The sequence below is a fragment of the Apium graveolens genome, chromosome 6 (genome assembly GCF_009905375.1).
Source record: "Apium graveolens cultivar Ventura chromosome 6, ASM990537v1, whole genome shotgun sequence".
Classification (NCBI taxonomy): Eukaryota; Viridiplantae; Streptophyta; class Magnoliopsida; order Apiales; family Apiaceae; genus Apium; species Apium graveolens.
The window spans coordinates 268,848,614-268,873,666 of NC_133652.1; positions in this window are offsets into that span (position 1 = coordinate 268,848,614).

Here is a 25,053-nt window from a genome sequence, read left to right on the forward strand (position 1 = left end):
TGCAACCAAATACATGAAAGTATTTCAGATTTGGCTTCTTTTTCTTCACCATCTCATATGGTGTTTTTCCATGCTTGTTTATAAGTGTAGCATTTTGTGTAAAATAAGCAGTCTGCACAGCTTCAGCCCAAAAATAGGTTGGTAGCTTTGCTTTATCAAGTATTGTTCGTGCAGCTTCAATGAGAGTCATGTTATTTCTTTAAGATAACTCCATTTTGCTGGGAAGTTCCAGGTTCAGAAAATTCCTGTTTGATTCCATGATCTTTGCAGAACTCTTCCATGATTAAATTCTTGAACTTAGTGCCATTATCACTCCTTATGATTTTAACGGAATCTTTGATCAATTTATCCAGCTGTCTGACATGATCAGTTAGGGTAGATGCAGTTTCAGTCTTCTTGCGCAAGAAGTACACCCAAGTGTACCTTGTGAACTCATCCACTATAACCATAGCATATTTCTTCTTTGCAATAGACATGACATTGACTAGACCAAATAGATCAACATGCAGTAGGTGATAAGGCTCAATAATTGATGACACAGATTTGCTCTTGAAAGAAGATTTTCTTTGTTTTGCCTTCTGACATGAATCACAAAGGCCATCAGGAGCAAATACTATTTTTGGCAGTCCTCTCACAAGATCTTTCTTTAGAAGCTCATTTATATTGTTGAAATTTTAATGAGAGAGTTTCTTGTGCCAATTCCAGCTTTCTTCAATTGATGCTCTACTTAACAGACAGATTGCAGAACCATCAGTACTTGTTGAAAGTATGGCTTTATAAATGTTACTATGCTTGTATCCTTTCAGAACCACTTTTCCTGTTGAATTACTTATAACTTCACAGTGTTCTTCAAAGAAATCCACATGATAACCTCTGTCACAGATTTGACTTATACTCAAAAGATTGTGTTTAAGTCCTGAGACAAGAGCTACTTTTTCAATGATGATATTCCCAAGATTGATCTTGCCATATCCCAGAGTTTTTCCAATGTTGCCATCTCCATAAGAAACTTCTGAGCCAGCTTTCTCCACAAAATCTGATACCAGGGCCTTATTTCCAATCATATGTCCTGAACATCCACTGTCCAGAACTAGGATGTTCTTCCTGTTGCCCTGCAATCACAAAGACCACTAATGGTTAGTTTTAAGGACCCAGACTTGCTTGGATCCTTTGGCCTTTTTAAGTTTGTTAACATTTGCAACAGATTTAACATCAGAGTTTATGCTAATAATTTTCTTATCAATATTAACAGTATCAGACTTTGCATCATACTTTACACTAGAAGGAATTAAAGCAACTTTCTTCAAAAAAAAGCTTTATCTGATAATAATCATAGTACAAGCTATGATATTCCTTACAAATATAAATGGAATGCCATATCTACTACAATGGAAACAAGAATTTTGTGGCTTAAATCTAACAGACTGACTCTTAACTCCTGACTTAGAAGGTAAGGAGTCTATATTCTTATTCTTCCTGTAAAAAGAAGCCAGATGGTTAGAGTTTCCACAGTTATAGCATTTCTTTCTAGGAGCATTAGGAACAGGCATATAACTATTATTTTTATTCACACCTTCCTTTCCATTCCTATTTTTCCTAGCTACCTTTACCTCATTTACACTGGTAACCTCTTTCAGCTTATGTTTAAGCTGCTTCTTTGTCATTAAGCCTATGTTAACTTCAGTTGGTTTATCCTGTTCTAATTTGTCAGAAGTTGACTCTGCTATCACTTCTGTCTCAATATCTTTCATCTTTTCAGAATCAAACTTTACAGTTTTAGCTACAAATTTAACAGGATTTAACTTTGGCTTATTAGTCTGTTTAACAATAATTGGCTTAACTTGTTCAGTTCCTTTTTCACTTTTCTCATCTCCATAACCTAAGCCCTCTTTCCAATTTCCACTACTTAGTATATCCTGAGTTGCTCTGCCAGAGTTAGTCCAAGTCCTGATAATCTCTCTCTCCTTTTCTAATTCAGTTTTTAGAGATTTATTCATTTTTAGCACTTCATCTCTAACATAGAAAGCATCATATCTATCCTTCTGAGTTTGATGGAACATAACTAAATCTTTTTCTAAATAATCATTCCTCATTTTAAAAGCAAGATTTTCAGAAGTTAATCTTTCACATGTTAAAGTTTGATCTCTATAGCTAATAAACATGGTTTTAAGATATAACCTCAACTCAGTAATATCATCAGTATAAAAGACATAAGTTGTTTAAGGTACCTTTAACTCAGCAACATCAGAACTGCTATCAGCATTTGCCATCAAGGCATAATTCTTCTCATCTTCAGAATCTGAGGTGTCTGTCCAGCTTTTCTTCTTTGTGACAAGAGCCTTGCCTTTATCTATAACGACTCGTGTATTCTTTTTGAATTATTTAATTATGCAGTTATGGAAAATATTAAATAAATAAGATATGTGTGTTGTTTTTGACCGCTATGTGTTGTTTGATTATTATCCACATGTGCTTTATAGTGTACCGGGTTGTCCGCGCGATTAATTATGGGATCGTATTTAATTGTTTTCACTTTCAAAAGTGGATTTAGTGCGAATTTTTTTGCATAAACATTGGGAATGTTTCTAAAATTGTTTTTATGATTTTATAATTATAATAATTATTTTTAGGATTTTACAAAATTGAGAAATCAATATTTTATTAATTATTTATCTTTAAATGATTTTCTGATTGCTTTTATTTGTAAAATCCATATTTAATTCTAAAATTCTTCAAAAATTATGAAACTCATATTTATTTAAGTTTGGAATATTCCGAGAATTTTAAAATTATTTTGGAAATTTTCGGGATCAATTTCACCCGCGCGTTGTTTCGGTTATTTGTTAAAAGCGGGTATAAAGTACGTTTTAGAAATTAATTTAAAATTACGAAATTTACGTTTTTATTTACTTCGGGATATTTGTAACATTTTAAGACTGTTTTCGTAAATTTCTTAATTTATTTAAAATACAGCTCGATTCCTTAATTTCAAAATGGGGATACGAGTTGCATTTCAAAAATATTTTAAAAATTATAAAAAATTTATTTTATTAGTTTCGGGATTTTTGGAAAATTTTAATACTATTTTTTTAATTTCTGAATTTATTTTATAGGCAACTTGGTTCAATAAAATATAAAATGCGGGTTAAAATCGGGATTCCAGAAGGGGAAAACATACGTGTCACATTCTAGAAAATTAAAAAGAAATGTGGCAGCAGCTGAGTTAATTGAATAAGAAAGTGAATCTATATAATCAATTTTTTTTTCTCATTATTCTCTCATCTCTCCTCTCGGTTCTCTCTTTGCCCTTTCGACCTCTCCATGTGTCTTCATTCTTGTTCGCGATTATATTGCCGGTTTACGGTGTGGGTCCGTCTTTCAGATTCCGTGTCCCTACTATTTTTGGTTTCGCTGTTTGCCGCCTGTGTCCGGTGACTCGTCACCGCCAGTGCTCGGTTCCCAGCTCCTTGTAGGTTGCCGTCTTATTGCCGGTTTTGGTTACTTATTTCGATTTGTTCTGTTGATTGTTACATCCATACATACGCGTGTATATATGTATGTACCTGTTGAATGGGTTGTGTTGTTGTGTGGGTTGCCGAATGTTTGTTGCTTTTTCGGCCATCCCTTTCTGTTTTAATGTCGTGATGTGTTGTGCGCGTGTAGCGCATTTTGCTTCAACTGAAATAAGATTATTATTATTATTAATTCTTTTATTGATTTTCTGCAGGAACTTTCTTGAATATTATTATTCGTGAAATAAATGATAAATTTGTGCGGGAAATTATTAAGAATAATCGGTGAAATTCGCGATTGGAAACCCGATTCGGGTACCTCCGAATTTCGCCGCCGTCGACAATGAGCCTCGGCGAGTCGATGGTGGACTGTGATGTTTATTATGAGTCCTAATATTTTAAATAAATAAAATTCATGTAGTGTTTTATTCTGGATCGAAATAGTACTTAGTAAATATGGAATCAGGGTGATTGAGTTGGATGTGATCATTAAATGGTATCGGTAATTGGAATTTGTGAGTTGTGATTGATTGTCGAGTGTTAAATTGGATTGTTGTTATTGAATTGACGTCGATTGATGTTTCGACGGGTAGTCCGATAAACAGAGGAGCCGCTGCCCAATTTTCGGAAAAATTTACCTACAACAATACGGGCGCGTATCTAACAATTATCGGGACGTCAAATGGCTATATAGATATATATGTATTCTATATGAAACTTGGTTGCGCGATGTGATAAATAATTTGCTAAAAATCCCTAACCCCGATTTGTAGAATTACAAGTATACGTATTTTCAGAAAACGAACATCAAACCGATTTCTCGAGAATGTGAATCCTAACTGTTGGGTGTGTTGTTATATTATAATAATCTATATAATTACGAGTCGGGTTTGAATATCGTTGGGTAAGAATTAGTATCAAGGATATGTCAAGCATACCTAGACATCTAACATAGGGTATTTCGACCCTGTAGGTTATAATTGGGAACACTGAAAGTGGATGATGAACTAAAGATAACCTAGCAATCAGTCGACGAGCTCAGTAGAGTTTCAACAGAAAAACCTGAGTGTCGATGTCGAATCCGATGGGATCTAGTGGTTGGACGTTAAAGCCTGAGCGGCAGCGTCGGATCAGAATTGATCAGTAGTAGTTGAAAAGCCTGTAAGGCAAGTATTTTTGAACTTTTCTTCAAGATATATTACCAATGTTTTTGAACTGTTTCATAACATGTGGCTATTATTAAACATAACTCCTGTGTTATAATGCAAGTGCTTTAAACCATTTAACTTTTACCCTGATTTTTTTTCTTGATCTTAAGCTATAAGCTTTCTTCTTTATAAACCATCCTTTGTTGATCCTCAGACACCAAACTACACAAATATGATACTACACCCCAAATGTATAACTACCAAACACTGGAAGAAAATTGTTTGAAAACACATAAACCTTTATACTGCAACCATTCTTTATACCATCAACGAACTATACTTTGAAACATCATTTCTGACCTAATACCGGATGCTGGTACAAATTGAAAACCATTTCTTATACATACCCTGAAATTCCCTTGAGATATCCATAAGCCTCCTTATGCTTTTATTCAAGTGTTTAACTATTATTGATTATGAACTTGCTTTATTGAATTATATCGTTTATCATATTGAACTGCGTTAGGATTGGATAGTTTTTATATATGTGGACCAGATTCGTGGTCAGACCATACCAATGGTCAAGTTAGGCCAATGTGTGCCTTAGATCCAGTAATTAGAGCAGTGCTGTGTGCTTGCTCGGGGTTAGTGCGTGACTGATCAGCAGCCTAATCTTGGTTTTTAAAACTTAAAATGAATATCCAATTCTAAAGATTACTTAAAAAAAGAAACTTGATTCCTTTGAATCATCTCATTTGATTATTGTCTAACCTCAGTTATCACTATTACAACTTGCTGAGCTAGTTAGCTCACCCTTGCGATTCTTTTATATATTTTACAGTTGAAAAGAATATGGATGATAGTGAAGTTCCTCAGTCCAAAGTGCGGGCTAAGGTTCCAGTTGAGTTGAATCGAGCTATCAGAAGCTTCATGCGGTATTGAGATAGTCAGATTGTATGAATGATTTTATTATCAATTGTAAGTTAAATTAGTTGGGATTTGGTACGATGTAATAATTAAGGTTGTAGCTTGTTTTCATACTTTAACCTGTTGCGATCCGTGGTTTTGTGAAGCAGGGTCATTATAAATAATATTTCTTATACAGGTTGATATATTATGATTGTGTTATGGACCCCAAACTTCTGACCCGGGTTTGGAGGGCGCCATAGGTTGGTATCAGAGCTACAGGTTATAAGTCACTGAAACAAGTCTTGATTGTCGGGATTGGGTAGAGGGTTAGGATTAGGAATAGGAAACAGAAAGATAAGATGTTGTGAGGTTGAGTACGATTGTATAGTAGGTCTTCGGCACGGTTCGTATTGCGATTTGGGATTCTTAGCTTGCGATTTGGGATTCTTAGCTTGCGACGTGATTTCCAGACAACGGCAATGACAGATCCCGATTTTCCTATATCATCTGATCGTTTGGAGCTTCTCGTTCAAGGATCGTCATCTTCTCTCAGATTGGAACTGCACCTTGTTTCTCCACCAGTATTAACGGCACTACATTCTGTTATAACGGTTGCGCTTCTTCAAGCTATTATACGCTACTTTTCCACCTTTTGATATGAGATTACTTCCTCAAGGACCTCCATCTGTTTATTCTTGTTTCACTGGACATTCGGTTGTGAGCGTATCTCTTTAGTTTACCCTACATCCTGTTCTATACCCCTAGTTTAGAACTTGTCATATGAAGCAATTGTACCTACAAGGATGGATTCGAGAACTACAGTAAATGGTGAGTGCTTGAGTTATAAATAAAGGTGAGACGAAATTTAGAAAGGAGATTTAAGTGTTTCAGAGGATAGTTGTTATCGGGTTAAAAGAAGCCCTTAGTGACTAAGCCACCCATAAATAAGTATGGGATGAACCAGGTGAATTGAAAGAGTAAGAGAGAAAAGTATAAACCTGGGATTTTTGTAAAATTAAATGATGATGATATGATAAATGCGATATGTAAAGTAATAATGTGATGTGATATGAGCAAACCTTGTTCTATGAAATAGACTTATTGATTATTGGATAGCCTATTTTACTTTACTAATGTAACGGTAATGTTGGGAGTATCACCAGTATGGAAGCTCGGATGTGAAGCTATGAGTAAGATATCATGCAACGACAATTGAAGTTTTTGTAGATTAAAGAAGGCAAATGGACCCGATGAAGAAGAAAAGGTAGATTGGAGTGAACGAACTTTTATGTAATTATTTCTTTAATATGGTACCTTGTTATAGGTCGGAAGGACAACAACCAACTCATATAGTAAGGACAACCAGGTTTGTGACTTTCCAAACTTTTTAAACAAGTTTTTGAAAAAGATTTTCCTTTACAAATTTCTACAAGCCTTTTCGAATAAAATGATTTTTAAACATTGGTTGTCAAGTTACTACTTGAGTTTCTTGTTTATTAGAAAGCCCGGATTACCTGGAAGAATGTTGTTTCAAACTTAGTATTGTTAATTCAGAGGACAAAGTGATTCGTGATTATGAAGAAGTTGGTTATTCTCAACAGAAAGGTACAAATATTATTTGATAAGATTAACAACAGAATCAGTGTACGAAGCAATTACTCATCCAATTACAGAATTATCCAAGTTCAAAGAGTTCATTGATCTAACAAAAGTCTGAGTGTGACTGGAGGAGATTGAGAAGATTTCCTAAAAAGAAGAATATTATTAACACAGGGATCGCTATGTTGAATGCTTCGGAGTTATTCTAAATTGAAAAAGGAAACTCGAGGTTGTCTGGTAGGGATGTCATTATGATTGAGTTGTTAAAGTATTATATGTAGAGGTGTGATGTTAAAGACGCAAGACTTAACAAGTAAGAATCTACCATAATGCTTAATTTGCAAAAGCATTTCAGCGTACTTTCTAAAGTTGTTATACGATACAATTGGGATATGATCGAACAAGCTCGGAAGAGGAATACAAGTGAAATGTGGATGGTGACTAATGGTATCATTCTAGTTTTCAATATGACATCATATATTTCTTCTCAATTCCTAAAAATGTATGAACTTCTTTTCTCAAATAAACTCTTTTCTATGATATCGAAAAGGAGGATATTTCATTTCTTTCAAATTTATTTGCTTTCCTCAAGTTTTTCTTTCGGATTGGGACAAACAGTGTTATGGTGAGACACTTTGTCTGAATGACGAGGAGTCGGGTGGGACGCCACCTAATCATATGTTGTATGCCATATAGTACGAAAGACTGGCCATCTTAAGTACCAATGTGGTTATCTCATTCATATTCAAATCCTTATTTCCTCTTTCTTTTCAACTCTAATTTTTGTTGAATTTTGAATCTTTCTAGTCGTTTCGTTGTATTGTCGTTCCTTGCAAGAAGTTTTCAAACGGAAATCAACGTATCTTGAATCAAGTGTATGAAGTTCCATCTACGTCTTATGCATGGGAAGGAAATAAGGGCACTTGGCGAGGATTGCAAATCACTAGCTCCAGTCAGGGATGCACTAAGAATCAAGGGAATCTACTCCAATTAGGATACGTCTTCGAGAACGAGATATGCGACTTTCCTGTGAAATATGTTGTTTAAATCGCGGACGTGACAACATGGATGACAATGGTAAGTATCTTATGCGTTAAAGTATTAAAAGATGTGAGAGAAACTTAATTGTTTATTTCTCAAGGTTTTGTAGATGAGATGAATTACCCTGTTGAATTGATAAGATTGTGATTGAAAGACTAGCAAGTCAAGAACGTGTAGTTGTTAAGATAAGTGAGTACCAATGGTGAAATTGAACTTCCTGGCAATAAGTTGTGTAGAATTGATATCCTGGAAGGTAAGAGGATTTGATATTATTCTAAGGAATGGATTGACTATTAAAGCGTGATGTCTAGACAGACCATCGTGATGAAAAGATAATTTTGAGGATGCCAAATGAGAAGGTGAGGAGGTTCAGAAGATAAAAGAAGGTAACGAATTTGTTAATGATAACTACGGTGATCAAGATATGAGCATTATGGTGATTATGGAATACATAAAAGTCGGAAGCAAACAAAGTATGAAGATTTTTATAGTAATTAAGGAATTTCAAGATATGTTTTCGGATGAATTATCAACATTTCCTTCGGATATAGAAATTGAGTTCGTGACTGATTTAGCACCTGAAATGAAGCCAGTGTCCAAGGCCCCGCACGAAATGGCGCCAGTTAAAGTGAAGGAGTTAGCAAAGTGAATGCAAGAAATGGTAGAAGAAGAAATGATTAGACCTTGGTACCCCATAAGGTGCACCGGTATTAATTACTAATAAGAAAGATGGAAGTATGAGATTATGCGTCGACTAGCGAAAGTTCAACAAGTTTACTATCAAAAGAAAGTATCTGTTACATTGACCCAATGACTTATTTGATCAAACGAAGGAAGCAAATATTTTTATAAGACTGATTTAAGATTTGGTATGTCGCCAATTAAAGAATTAAACCTATGGACGTATCAAAGAAAATTTTCAGAACCAAGTACTGTTTTCGTATTGTCATTAACCAATATACCGGTAATATTTGAATTGGATGGACAGCACCTTTAAGGAATAAAGAAAGGTCAAAATATACCAATAAAAGTAAGGAGTTCTACCATGGACCAGTTATTATTGAAAATTGGTGCAAGATTTCTTGGAAGTTGCAATACCTTGGACGAAGCTAACCGGGAAAAGCAAGAAGTTTTGTGAAATGGAGAAGGATGAAAGGAAAGTTTTGTGGAATTAAATGAAAGAATGGTTTCAGCACCTGTTTTATCAATTTAAAAGTATCAAGGAGGTTTGGTAGTTTATAGTGATGCTTCTCATTAGGGAATAGGAATTGTGTTGATGCAGCACAACAGAGTTTTTGTAGATGCATCCAGACAACCGAAACCTTATGAGTAGAAGTATCCTACCCATAATTTGGGATTAATAGTAATAATATTTGTTTTGAAAGATTGAGAAACACGATATGTATGGAGAAAGGTGTAAGATCTATACTGACTATAAGAAGTTGAAGTATGTATTCACGAGGAAAAGTAAAGATAGAGGAAGGTGATAACAAAAAGGAGAGAATGAACATAGAGACTACATCAAAAGGATTAACTATAGATTTCTCGACGTTAGAATTGGAAGCTAAAGTTCATAATCCAAAAAGAATAAAGATGGATAGTGTGACCTTTCAGTTGAAGTTGTGAAGGGAAAGATAAAATGTCAAGAGAAGATAATGGATCACGATGTTAGTAGTTAGAAAAAGGAAATTTATGCGCCCAGGAAGACGATCACGATATCTCCAGATTTTCTTCCAGCACTTGAATGCTATAAATAGAAGAATTAAGAAATAAGATTCCACATGGAATTCACAATATTAAATATCTAATTAGTGAAGAGACGCCAAGATATATGGAAATAAAAAAAATAGTGATAACCAAGTATAAGAAGGAAATTTCAAGATAGATCAGGAGGTTTTGGACATGTCGAAGAGTTAAGACGAAGTATGGGAAAGCCTAGTGGATAAGGCAGACCTAGGAAGTGACTTTACAAGAGGCGAATCGTGAAGTGGGGAGTTTAGCAAACAACGCATAAGAATAAGTGACCCCTATAAAGAATTAATTTCTTACGAGACCTAATTCAAGCAATATATTATATCTCGAGGATTAACATAAGATCCAACCTGAGGAAAATATCAGAGATTACGATTAAAGTGAGTTAAGAGCATTGCAAGCTCTGGTGATATTATGTGAAATGACGAGTGTATCAGGTGGCTATAAGGAATTAAGGAACGTGGTGTATAAGGAGTACTTGGATAAGCAAACTGTATTTATTGATAACATCCTCAGTTACTTAAGGAATAAGAAAGTCTGTGTGGGATGCCCAAGGATTTTCTCCAAAGATCAGAAGGAAAGCAACTATACGTTGAGTCCTCAAGGATGGAATTTTGACTAAGGTTAACAACAGATTCTGAATTAATCCATTAACAACCACCTAAGCAAAACTATATAGTAACGGATGTTTTAAGCCGACAGAAAGGATTGGATGTAATTAAGACCACCAAGGAGTTAATAAACGAATTAGAAAGAGTGAAATCTAAAGTTCAAATATTTAAAAATAACAGTACATGAAAATATGAGATTACTTTTTAGCCTTAACTGATGAAAAAGGGTAAGAGATGTTTAAGTATTTGGAAACCAAGTTGAAAATGAGCACCGCCTATCATCCTTCAACGGAGAGTTAAAGTACGAAAGTGATGCAGGAAATGTAAGATACGTGAAAAAAATGAGTTTTAAGGAAACACTGGAACGATCATTTATCAGTAATGTCAGCTTTGGAATGCCACTGTATCAAGCTTCGTGTGAACGCAAGTATAGGTCCCCATTTCTATTAGAATAAAGCGGGAGAAAGAAAGTTGTTAAATCCTAAGTTAAATCGGCACGCCAAGAGCATAGTACTATTAGTAGAAGCAGCTCGGAGTAGACAAAGAAAAAAAATGAAATTGTATTGAGAGAAAGTATGAGTATAGAAATAGGACCAGTAGTATTAGTAAAAGGGTCGTCTTACAAGAGATTGGATAAGTTTGAATAGAAGGGACAAGCTAAGTCCTAAAATTAGTAAACCATTTGAGGCATTGATAAATATAGATAAAGTTGTCCATAAGTGATATGACCGTCACACCAGTGTGCATACCTAATGTATTTTACTTGTCAATATTTAAAGCGATAAGTATCTGATTTGAACTAAGTAGGAGCCAATGGACTCTTGTCCAAGTTTGTTTTGCAAAGAGTGATCAATCCAAACTCTTGATCGTTAAAAGCAAGTTATTGGAAATGAGTGTATATTTATAGCAAGTACGTTTGAAATCCTCGAGTAGAAGAGTCTACTTGGAAATTAAAGTCAGATATGCTTGACAGATATCCTCACCTATGTAATTAAACCAGATTTTGATGACATAATCTTTTTAAGGGGGGAAGGATATAACGACTCGTGTATTCTTTTTGAATTATTTAATTGTGCAGTTATGGAAATTATTAAATAAATAAGATATGTGTGTTGGTTTTGACCGCTATGTGTTGTTTGATTATTATCCACATGTGCTTTATAGTGTACCGGGTTGTCCGCGCGATTAATTATGGGATCGTATTGAATTGTTTTCACTTTCAAAAGTGGATTTAGTGCGAATTTATTTGCATAAACATTGGGAATGTTTCTAAAATTGTTTTTATGATTTTATAATTATAATAATTATTTTTAGGATTTTACAAAATTGAGAAATCAATATTTTATTAATTATTTATCTTTAAATGATTTTCTGATTGCTTTTATTTGTAAAATCCATATTTAATTCTAAAATTCTTCAAAAATTATGAAACTCATATTTATTTAAGTTTGGAATATTCCGAGAATTTTAAAATTATTTTGGAAATTTTCGGGATCAATTTCACCCGCGCGTTGTTTCGGTTATTTGTTAAAAGTGGGTATAAAGTGCGTTTTAGAAATTAATTTAAAATTACGAAATTTACGTTTTTATTTACTTCGTGATATTTGTAACATTTTAAGACTATTTTCGTAAATTTCTGAATTTATTTAAAATACAGCTCGATTCGTTAATTTCGAAATGGGGATACGAGTTGCATTTCAAAAATGTTTTAAAAATTATAAAAATTTTATTTTATTAGTTTCAGGATTTTTGGAAAATTTTAATACTATTTTTTTAATTTCCGAATTTATTTTATAGGCAACTTGGTTCGATAAAATATAAAATGCGGGTTAAAATCGGGATTCCAGAAGGGGAAAACATACGTGTCACATTCTAGAAAATTAAAAAGAAACATGGCAGCAGCTGAGTTAATTGAATAAGAAAATGAATCTTTATAATCAATTTTTTTTTGTCATTATTCTCTCATCTCTCCTCTCGGTTCTCTCTTTGCCCTTTTGACCTCTCCCTGTGTCTTCGTTCTTGTTCGCGATTATATCGCCGGTTTACGGTGTGGCTGCGGTGGATAAGTCCGTCTTTTTGATTCTGTGTCCCTACTGTGTTTGGTTTCGCTGTTTGTCGCCTGTGTCCGGTGACTCGTCGCCGCCAGTGCTCGGTTCCCAGCTCCTTGCAGGTTGCCGTCTTATTGCTGGTTTTGGTTACTTGTTTCGATTTGTTCTGTTGATTGTTACATCCATACATACGCGTGTATGTATGTATGTACCTGTTGAATGGGTTGTGTTATTTTTACGAGTCGGGTTTGAATATCGTTGGGTAAGAATTAGTATCAAGGATATGGCAAGCATACCTAGACATCTAACATAGGGTATTTCGACCCTGTAGGTTATAATTGGGAACACTGAAAGTGGATGATGAACTAAAGATAACCTAGCAATCAGTCGACGAGCTCAGTAGAGTTTCAACAGAAAAACCTGAGTGTCGAAGTCGAATCCGATGGGATCTAGTGGTTGGACGTTAAAGCCTGAGCGGCAGCGTCGAATCAGAATTGATCAGTAGTAGTTGAAAAGCCTGTAAGGCAAGTATTTTTGAACTTTTCTTCAAGATATATTACCAATGTTTTTGAACTGTTTCATAACATGTGGCTATTATTAAACATAACTCCTGTGTTATAATGCAAGTGCTTTAAACCATTTAACTTTGTACCCTGATTTTTTTCTTGATCTTGCGCCATAAGCTTTCTTCTTTATAAACCATCCTTTGTTGATCCTCAGACACCAAACTACACAAATATGATACTACACCCCAAATGTATAACTACCAAACACCAAACACTGGAAGAAAATTGTTTGAAAACACAGAAACCTTTATACAGCAACCATTCTTTATACCATCAACGAACTATACTTTGAAACATCATTTCTGACCTAATACCGGATGCTGGTACAAATTGAAAACCATTTCTTATACATACCCTGAAATTCCCTTGAGATATCCATAAACCTCCTCATGCTTTTATTCAAGTGTTTAACTATTGTTGATTATGAACTTGCTTTATTGAATTATATCGTTTATCATATTGAACTGCGTTAGGATTGGATAGTTTTTATATATATGGACCAGATTCGTGGTCAGACCATACCAATGGTCAAGTTAGGCCAATGTGTGCCTTGGATCCAGTAATTAGAGCAGTGCTGTGTGCTTGCTCGGGGTTAGTGCGTGACTGATCAGCAGCCTAATCTTGGTTTTTAAAACTTAAAATGAATATCCAATTCTAAAGATTACTTAAAAAAGAAACTTAATTCCTTTGAATCATCTCATTTGATTATTGTCTAACCTCAGTTATCACTATTACAACTTACTGAGCTAGTTAGCTCACCCTTGCGATTTTTTTTATATATTTTACAGTTGAAAAGAATATGGATGATAGCGAAGTTCCTTAGTCCAAAGTGCGGGCTAAGGTTCCAGTTGAGTTGAATCGAGCTAGCAGAAGCTTCATGCGGTATTGAGATAGTCAGATTGTATGAATGATTTTATTATCAATTGTAAGTTAAATTAGTTGGGATTTGGTACGATGTAATAATTAAGGTTGTAGCTTGTTTTCATACTTTAACCTGTTGCGATCCTTGGTTTTGTGAAGCAGGGTCATTATAAATAATATTTCTTATACAGGTTGATATATTATGATTGTGTTATGGACCCCAAACTTCTGACCCGGGTTTGGAGGGCGCCATAGGTTGGTATCAGAGCTACAGGTTATAAGTCACTGAAACAAGTCTTGATTGTCGGGATTGGGTAGAGGGTTAGGATTAGGAATAGGAAACAGAAAGATAAGATGTGATTGTGATTGTGTTGTGGACCCCAAACTTCTGACCCGGGTTTGGAGGGCGCCACATTATCACTCTTTCCTTTTTTGCAGTCAAGAGATATGTGGCCTTTCTCACCACAGTTGTAGTATTTGACATTTGAGTAATCTCCTCTGTCAGACTTTCCTCCTTTGCCTTCAGATTTTCTGAAGCCCTTCTTATCAGAACTTCTACCTTTCCTGGAAAACTTCTTTCCCCTTCTGAATTTCCTGTAGGCTATCTTTGTGATACCCTTCACCATAAGAGCACACAGCTTCATCATCTCTTCATCAGCATCTACTTCAGGTAGACTTTCAGTTTCTGAATCATCATCATCCGAACTTGATGATTCTGAATCAGACTTTATGATGAGTGCTTTTCCTTTTCCTTTCTATGAGACAGTCACTTTGGGGGATTCCTCCTCAGCATTAAGAGCAACTGTTCTTGACTTTCTCCCATGTCTCTTGCTTCTTTGATCCATCTCAAGTTTATAAGTCTTGAGCATTCCATAAATTTCATCAAGAGCATAATTATCTCTTATAATAGTAGCTTTCAAATCCCAACTTTCAGGAAGAGCTAAAAGGAATTTCATATTTGAATCTTCAATGTCATATTTCTTGTCCACCAATGACAGATCATTCAAGAGTTTGACAAACCTGTCATATAAGTCAGTTAATGACTCATCACTTTTTGAGTCAAAGTGCTCATACTCTTGAGTGAGAATAGTCCTCCTATTTTTCTTGATTGCATCAGTTCCCTGACACCTTGTCTCCAAAGCATCCCATATCTCCTTTGCAGTCTTGCATTGAATTACCCTATTTGACATGACATTATCAATGGCACTATGCAGCAAATGCCTTACCTTTGCATCCTTGGAAATAGATGAGATATCTCCAGCTATGTATTCACTTTTCTCCTTTGGTATGGTCTTTGCCAGCTGATCTGCAACTACAACAGAGAGCTTGGTTGGCTTATGCGGTCCTTCATTAATTCTTTCAAGGTATTCTGGATCTGTAGCTTCCAGAAACATAGCCATCTTCACTTTCAATATGGGATACTCAGAAGGTCTCAACATGGGAACTCTGATAGTCCCATACCGACTATGGGTTTGAGTCTTTGGAGTTTCTTCAGTTTTGGCGGGCTTGGTTGGATTTTCTGCTTCTTCAGACATGATTGTTTTGGATCTTTACTATATGTGTTTTAACAGAGAGGCTCTGATACCACTTGTTAGGTCACACAACACTGTAGAAGGGGGTTGAATACAGTGTAGAATACAATCAAATCGATTTAAAGCACCAGTTACAGAAAACAGATGTATTCGATATAATAAACTCTGTTACAATGGAACTGTTCTCTCTCAGTGATGAACAAATATCACGAGAGCTGCTAGGTTACAATTATATGATCTTCTCGATGATCGTAACTCTTATAGAGTAAACCTATGTCTATGTTTATATAGACACACAGTTACAAGATAACTTCTAGTTGATATGGAATATAATTTTGTCTCCTAAAATATATCAACCAGATATCTTATATAATTCTTCTAGTCCTCTAACTCTTTCCATGCATATCTTCTTCTTGTATTAGTCTCGATCTTCTTTCCTGTAAATCAGCTTCCTTCCTTAACTGTTAGTCCTCTAGTACTTAAGTTCTGATATCCATCTTCTGATATTATCTTCTGATAATCTAAGTCCTAATATCCTTAAGTCCTGACTTCCAGTAAGTCCTGATTCCAGTAAGAACTAATATTTCTTGTTAGTTAAGATCTGAAAAATAAACATAAAACATATTAAACATGACATCTCAAATATATCCAACAATCCACCAGATATATATATATATATATATATCGAGAGAACCCTGTGAAGCTTGTAAGCTCACAGCTGCTTGTACAAGTGAACAAACAAACTACAGAGAAATTCTACAGAATACAGCTTACAAATGTTTCTCTGCTAAAAAATGTGTTTGCTTAGTTGTTTGTTCTACTAGCTACACTTGGTTTATATATCACCAAGTTTACATGGTAATAAGACATGATAATAAAACAAAACCTATCAAGTTTTACTCTATGCTGCTTCACTAATCTATTCCAGCATCTTCGAATATCTTCATAATAGTATGGAAATGGTAATAATGCTTCTTTGTTCTCAAAACCCTGCTAAACATGCTGCCATATTCCTTTTTCAAACACTCGATGCATGTGATTGTGTTATCACTGTCAACAGATATTTGAATTGATCATCCATCGGGTACATGCTTGTTATCCATCGGATAGCCTTGTTGATCATCCGTCGGATAGCTTTGTTGATCATCCGTCGGGTATCCATTTATCACTTGACTCCATTTCATTTGTGTAGAATTACAAGACATCTTATATTTACATTTAATCAACTATTATGCACATTTACTAGTAGTCTATATGATTCATAAGCTACTACAGAATCTATACAAAGTTGTTTGCAGAAATGTGCTACAATACTTATTGTTACATAAGCTACTCACCCGGTGGATATCAATTAGTCATCCGTTGGGACTATATTGAATCATCCGTCGGGACTATAATTGATCATCTGTCGGGTGCTACAAAATTCACTAAGTTAAATCTACAAAGGTGTTTTGTTTAGCTTATCATCAAGTACACAACATATTCCTAACAATCTCCCCCAATTTATATCTACTGGAATTGTAGCCATAAATTAAGAGAAACTTGATGATAACAAAACATCCTAAAGATACAGAATAAAAAATAGTAGATAAAACTGATAAGTGCTACAATTTGTTGAAAGTTTAACAATGCAAAGTACACAAAGAAATTGCTCACAATTGTTATCAAGATGCTCCTATAGTCTGAGCATATAGATCTATTTCCTTGATTGTCTGGATTTCTTCCCAAGCCTTCTGTTGTTTTCTTCAATTTGATTCTAAAGTTGTCTAAGGAATTCAAGTTCATCAGCTTCTGAGAGATCTAGCATTTCCTGCATTTCCAAAAGAGTCTCATTGCTAGAGATACTCAATTGGTCCTCCAATCTGAAGAATCTTCTAACACCTTTGTCATCCATGAATTCCATCAGCCAATAGGGCCTTAGATGCACTCTTTTTCCTGTAAAGGAAATAGGTAGAGTTTTTGGAAGTGCATCTTTGGCTCTAGTACTCCTTAGTTCCTCAATCCTCTTTAGAACTATTCTTCTTGCAGTCACATTGTATCCAAAGTTCTTTTTGAAGGATGAGTAGACTTTAATCAGAACATATTGGCTTTCTTGGAGAATCCTGTGAAGAGGCCATGTCATCTCTTTCCCTCCCTTGTATCTAAATACCAGACTTTCAGGAAGATGTCTATAAGCATCAATTCCTCTTACTTCTTCCAGTTCATCCAAGTAGAGATTCATGTTTGAAAATTCCTTGATATCACAAATGTACATGAGATCTCTCTTGTTAACTGTGGGTTGGGATTTGGTTAGAGCTTTGGATCTGAGAGATACATGCTTCACTTTCTTGCTATCTCTAGTCTTTGTCTTCTTTGTCTTAAATATGGGTAAATTTAGCTCAGGAATTGGTAAACTATCCCAGTCTACTGGCTCATCCTTAGGAACAATTGGTTCACCATGAATATTTCTTGTTAGATCAACCACTTTGAATTCTTCAAATACCATTGAGGGTTTTGATGTCTGAGTTGTAGTTGTAGGCTTTTTTGGAAATTGGTCTTCCAATTCCTCATCATTAAAGTTCACTTTCCTCTTGGAATGGAGTTTGTATCTAAATCTTCTTTTCTGCTATGATTCATCTTGCATTTTCAGATCCTTAGGTTCAGTAATTACAGTTGGTTGTACAGGAAGTTCTGTTGTGGTTTTTACAGCTTGAAGTTTGGCCAAGATAGCAGCTTGTTCTTTCTTTTACTTTTGCTTCTTAGCATCTAGAGTAGCTAGCTTCTTTTCTAGCCTGATTCTTTCTTTCTCTTCCTTCTTAGCTTCCACAAACAGTGGGTGTCCAACCACTACACAGATCTCTTTACCATTTCTGTAAATTTTAGCAATTCTCCTTTTAAGTGCTGAATCAGTTGGATCCTTGTAGAATACAATAGACCTACCCAGCAGCTTCTTCTCATCTGGCCTAGGTGTTTCAAATACTGTATCCATAGGATTCTTGTCTGAAAACTTAGAGTAGTTCCTTTTGGCCTTCATGATGAGATCTTTCTTTGGAGATTTTATGCAGGAAGTTTGACCTCTTTCCAGATAGTTCATACTTATGTCATTCACAGAAATTTTCATGACTTTAGAGTGATGATTGAAGACTTTGTCTGGCTTCTGAATTGGCCCAAACTTTTGTTGAATATCTGCATCTATTTTTCTCCATTTTTCTCTTATTTCCTTCTCTAGAGCTGTAACATCAGGCATCTTAGAATTTGATTTTGACTCAAGCTTTTCAGCTACTAGATGGATTAGATCAATGTTATCCAACAGTGGTGGCTTTGTGAAAGCAATTGTTGGCACAATCACTTTGCTGATTTGTATGTTTAACGCTTTTTGCTCCCCCTCACTTCTTGATTCCCCTTGACTGAATAAGACAATTGAGCTTGCTTTCTCCCCCTTAGAAGAGGTTTCTTTCTCCCTCTTTTTGTTATCAGCAAGTTGAGTAGAAGAAGGGGTTTTTGGTGCCACTAGCCTTTGAAGCAAGTCTGTTTGTTGTGCCTGATGCAGATGTATGGCTGTTAGAGAAGCTTCCATTACTGTCATTCTGGTATCCAAGGCATCTATCTTTGTGGCAAAATCAGAAGTCTTCCTGAGTCATCTCTTAATGTCAAGCATTGAAGCTTCTGGAAGTTTAGAATCCAACTTTTCAGAAATGTCTCTTTTCATTTGATCAATTTCACCTTTGATAGAGGTAACATCCTGATTGTGTTGAAAACCTTATATTTGTTGTAATTGAAGAGAAGCAAGGTGTGCTTGTAGGAGCTTCTTGGTGCTGGCATTTTTTGTGGATTGAAGAGCGGAGTGTGTTTGACTGATAAGTTGGATGAGTGTGGTCTTGAAATGATGTTCATCACATTTCTTTGAGAAGGCCCATGATGGCATGCCTGATCTGGAACTAGGGCCCACTTCTCCCCCTATGTCCAATGGCTCTTCTTCACTTTCTTCATCCTCACCACCAAAGAAATCTTCTGAACCACCAGTCTCATAGTCGATGTCACCAGCTATAGAGGGCAGAGCTGTGATTGCATCCTTTGAACTTTGCATAGACTGTGTGGTGTGCACCAAATTCAGCATTTATTCTGCATTGTCATTGCCCTGTCCAGCTAGAAGTTGATATGCTGGAATAGGGTGAGTAAATGTCTCAGCATCCAAGGAGGTAGAATCTATAACAGCTTGACTTTGTTGAGATAGTCCCTCCATGTCTACATCCTGGACATTCATTAATTCACTTGCAATGACATCCACCCTTATTTCTCATGTGCCTGTATTTCTCTCATTATCTCTCTTTTCTTGCATCAAGGTCTCACCTTGACTCCCCACCCTCACACCCTCACCTTCACCATCTAAGGTGGGACTCCTCTCACTCACTTTTTCCAGTCCTAAAGAAATGGACTGTATTAGATCACTATTTTCCTCTCCTTTTTCCTGGGAGCAACCCAGACTCTCACTCAAATCACTACTTTCCCTTAATCCTAAAAGTGATTGTACCATTACTAAGTCATCTGCACTTGTAGCTATAGTTGAAGTTTGAAGTTGTGCAGAGACTCCCGACGGATGAGAAATATCCATCGGGTTAGTAATTTTACTATCCGACGGATGACTGCTGTTAGGCACATCCGTCGAGATACAATCACTACTCGACGGATGAACAATATCCATCGAGTGAGTAGAAATGAATGAGTGTGGAGTGGAGACTATTGTAGATTCCCTGCAGATTGATGAAAATTTTGGCACAGATGTCTCAAAAGTCTCAGAAAGAAATGGCAAGTGAGCCAACAAATCATCTAGAAGATGATGCTCACTTGCATGGATTTTTGGCTTCTCCAAGAGAGTTAAAGATGGAGAATTTGAAAGTGATATATTTATCATGTCAACATCCAATGAGTGTGTGGGAGAATTTGGTGTATCAGGTACTTCAATTATAAGAGATTTTGGATTTGACTCCATATTTATTGGAGTCACATCAACCTGACTTCAAACTCTTTGTACTTCAAGAGCTTGCTCTGATACCAATCGTTATTCCCTAACAATACAACAAGAATTACAAAAGGGGGGGTTGAATGTAATTCTGGCTTCTTTTTGAGATTTATGAAAAATGGTTCTAACTTAATTTATATCTAACTGTTTGATTTGCAAAGTGCGGAATACAGAGTTAAGTTAATCAAACGTAAAGTAATAAAAACACAAGTCTTTAAAACTTTCTGGTGGGTTTGAATGTATCCACCATATATATATATATATCAAGAGAACCCTGTGAAGCTTGAATAGATCACAGCTGCTTGTATAAGTGAACAAACAAACTACAGAGAAATTCTACAGAATACATCTTACAAATGTTTCTCTGCTAAAAAATGTGTTTGATTATTTGTTTGTTCTACTAGCTACACTTGGTTTATATATAACCAAGTTTACATGGTAATAAGATGGGATAATAAAACAAAACCTATCAAGTCTAACTCCATGCTGCTTACTACTCTATTCCAACATCTTTGAATATCTTCTTAATAGCATGGAAATAGTAATGCTTCTTTGTTCTCAAAACCCTGCTAAACAGGCTGCCACATTCCTTTTTCTAAAACACTCGACGCATGTGACTGTGTTATCACTGTCAACAGATATTTCAATTGAGCATCTGTCGGGTACATGCTTGTTATCCGTCGGGTAGCCTTGTTGATCATCCGTCGGGTAGCCATTTATCACTTGACTCCATTTCATTTGTGCAGAATTACAAGACGTCTTATATTTACATTTAATCAACCTATTCTGCACATCTACTAGTAGTCTACATGATTCATAAGCTACTACAGAATCTATACAAACTTGTTTGCAGAAATGTGCTACAATACTTATTGTTACATAAGCTACTCACCCGGTGGATATCAATTAGTCATCTGTCGGGACTATATTGAATCATCCGTCGGGACTATAATTGATCATCCGTCGGGTGCTACAAAATTCACTGAGTTAAATCTACTAAGGTGTTTTGTTTAGCTTATCATCAAGTACACAACATATTCCTAACATTAATTTATAGTAAAATAAGATATTTAAAATATTTCACATTACTGGTAAGATATTCTCACCGAACTTGTAATTTAAATTTACTAAAAGTGGAATGTGACGATGTTTTTCGGTCGGGTCATGTAGTCAAATTTCGAGTATTTTTTGAAGAATGGGCCAAGTTCTGATTTCAAATTCGAAATAAAATAAAATGTTTTGACTCATTATAATTCGAACTCATTAAATATGTAATATCATTATAGATTATTTATATATAAGCGATTCTATTTTCAACATTTTCTTTAAAAATTATATATGTACATTTTAATTACTATTTATAATAATAAATATGTTAAAAATATATGAGATATATTTTCAAACTACAAAAGATTAATAAATAAGATAATAATTCATTTACATACTATGTCTAATTTTATATCCAGAATTTAATTCTATAAAATTAACTATACAAATATTCAAGTAGCTATTTTTTTTACGGAATTCAAGTAACTGTCTTTGAAGTTAAATAAAATATTCATTTAGCACACTAACATATTATGTGTATGAAAAAAAGCACACGTGATATTATGGTGTAGTTGTATGAGGTTGTATAGGTGAATGAAATATCTCGAGTTCGATTCCCACAAGGCACATCTTTTATATAAAAATTAAAAATATGGGTAGTTTATTCTTTTCAATGAGACTTTTTAATTTCACTAATTATGCCCTTGTTCTCCTTTTATATATAGATATAGAAGAGAGAATAGATTTTTTAGTTTGAATTTAATTTTAGTTTTAGCGTAGACCAATAATTTACACTATTTTGTTTTAGCCTTAAACCCGTTATATCAACCATCTAATTACAATTAGTTTGTTTTTAATTTATTTTACCTATAGTTAAATATTATTTTATTTTAAGCCGAATAGATAATATATTTTGTTTTATTCTAATGACATTATATCGACCAACGCATTATGTTGTAGCCCGGTCTGATAAAATATTTTTTAGCTAAATCAGTAGTATTTATTATATTGTTTTAGCATGAGATAGCAAAATCTTGGTTTTACTCTAAGACCTATTATGTCAACCATATTCAGCTAATTATATTTAGTTTTTTTGTTTAATTTCATTATAGCCCGGAATGAATATTATTATGTTTTAGGCCGAATTGTTAGGTCCCAATATGTTTGTAGAAGGGGGGTTGAATACAAACTATACCGTTTAATCGATTTTAATGCGGAATAAAAAAGTGAAACAAAATTCAAGTTAAATAAAACTAAACTTGAAAGGTGTTACAATAACGGTATCAATTACAAGGGATTAATCTCAAATAGATTATCACAAATTTAGAATAAATTCGACATGAACTTTTTCTATTTTTGCAATAAAAAAAATCAAATGCTAGAACAATTTGAGATTAAGTTCTAGGGATTTTGATCCTCTAGATAGTTACACAAGAACAAGAGAATGATTTTTAGTGGTTTAGATTTAACTTTAATTGCTAGAAAATCAATGATCTTGAATTATAGTTTAGAGATGAAATATTTCTTCTGCGACTGTTGTTCTGTTATGTTCTTGAAGTAGTTGATTGTTTTTAAATGTCTTCTGCTGCTTGTCTTTTATAATTCACTCAACAAAATCAATTGAACTAACAAGACTATCTGAGAATTGGTATGACTTTCGGTGAGACAATCTTTTGAACTAGCATGACAATCGGTGAGACAATCACTTGAACTAGCAAGACAATTCCACAGCTAGTAGAACTTTTGGTATGACAATCTCCTGAACTAGCAAGACAATCCCACTGTTAGTAGAACTTTTTTTAGTCCCTTAACAATATAGCAAGAATTACAGAAGGGGGTTGAATGGAATTTTTGAACCTTTTTCTTAAAATAAAAATGTTCAAACTCGAATACAAATATAAGTGTTTTGATTAGCACAATGCGGAATAAAAGACTTAAGTGAATCAAAACATAAGTAATTAAAAACAAGAGTCTTTAAAAACTTTCTAGTGGATTTAAACAATTCCACCAGAGATATATATTATATCGAGAGAACTCTGTGTAATGAACACAGCTGCTTACAAATGTTGAACTACTGAGAATACAGAGAAATGCTATGAATTCTGCTTACAAATGTTTCTCTATGTGTATCTCAGATCTTCGTTTCTATTTGCTACTTCTTGGTTTATATATTACCTAGATTACAAAGTCAAAAGATAGAATCATTATAAAAACTATCAGTTTTTATGCTTTGCTACTTTGTTCTCTATTACCCAGTTAATAGGCTTCCTCATTCCTTTTGCATACATCTCGATGGATGTGATCAGTTGTCACTGTCAACTGATGTTTGAATTCTTTATCCGTTAGGTTCATGATCATCCGTCGAGTTAATGATCATCCATTGGATTGTTGATCATCCGTCGGGTGCTTTGTAGATTATCCGTCGGGTAGCAATCAGGCACTTGACTTCATTTCACTTATGCAGAATTACAAGACATCATCTATTTACAATTAATCAACCTATTCTGCATATCTAGTTAAAGTCAACATGACTTATATGCTACTACAGAATCTATACAAAGGTGTATGCAGAAATGTGCTACAGACTTATTATTACATAAGCTACTCACTCGATGGATAATAAGTCATCATCCGTCGGGACTGTAATGAGTTATCCGTCGGGACTATAATTCTTATCCGTCGAGTGCTACATTATTTCACTAAGTAAAATCTACTTAGGTGTTTTGTTTATGTCATCATCAAGTACACAACATATGCACAACAATCTCCCCCAATTTATGTCTACTGGAATTGTAGCCATAAATTAAGAGATACTTGATAATAACAAAACATCCTAAACATACAGCTTTAAAGAAAAGTAGATAATACTGAAAGTGCTTCAAATAATCAAAATGTACAAAGTTTGGCTCACAGTCATTTTCAAGATACTCCTCTAGCCTGAGCAGATTTATCTAGTTCCTTGAAGGTCTGGATCTTCTTCCAAGCTTTCTGTTGTTTTCATCAATCTAATTTTGGAGCTGCCTGTGGAATTCCAGTTCATCAGATTCTGAGAGATTTAGCTTTTCTTGCATTTCCAAGAGAGTCTCATTGCTAGAGATGCTCAATTGGTCTTCTAATCTGAAGAATCTTCTCACACCTTTGTCATCCATGAACTCCATTAGCCAGTAGGGCCTTAGATGCACTCTTCTCCCTGTGTATGGGATGATTAGAGTCTTTGGGAGTGCATCTTTAGCTCTAACACTCCTTAGTTCTTCAATCTTCTTCAATACGTCTTCTTGCAGTGACATTGAATCCAAAGTTCTTTTTGAAGGATGAATAAACTTTAATCAGTACAGCTTGGCTCTCTTGAAGAATCCTGTGAAGTGGCCACTGAATCTCCCTTCCTCCTTTGTACTTGAACACTAACCTTTCAGGTAGGTTTCTGTATG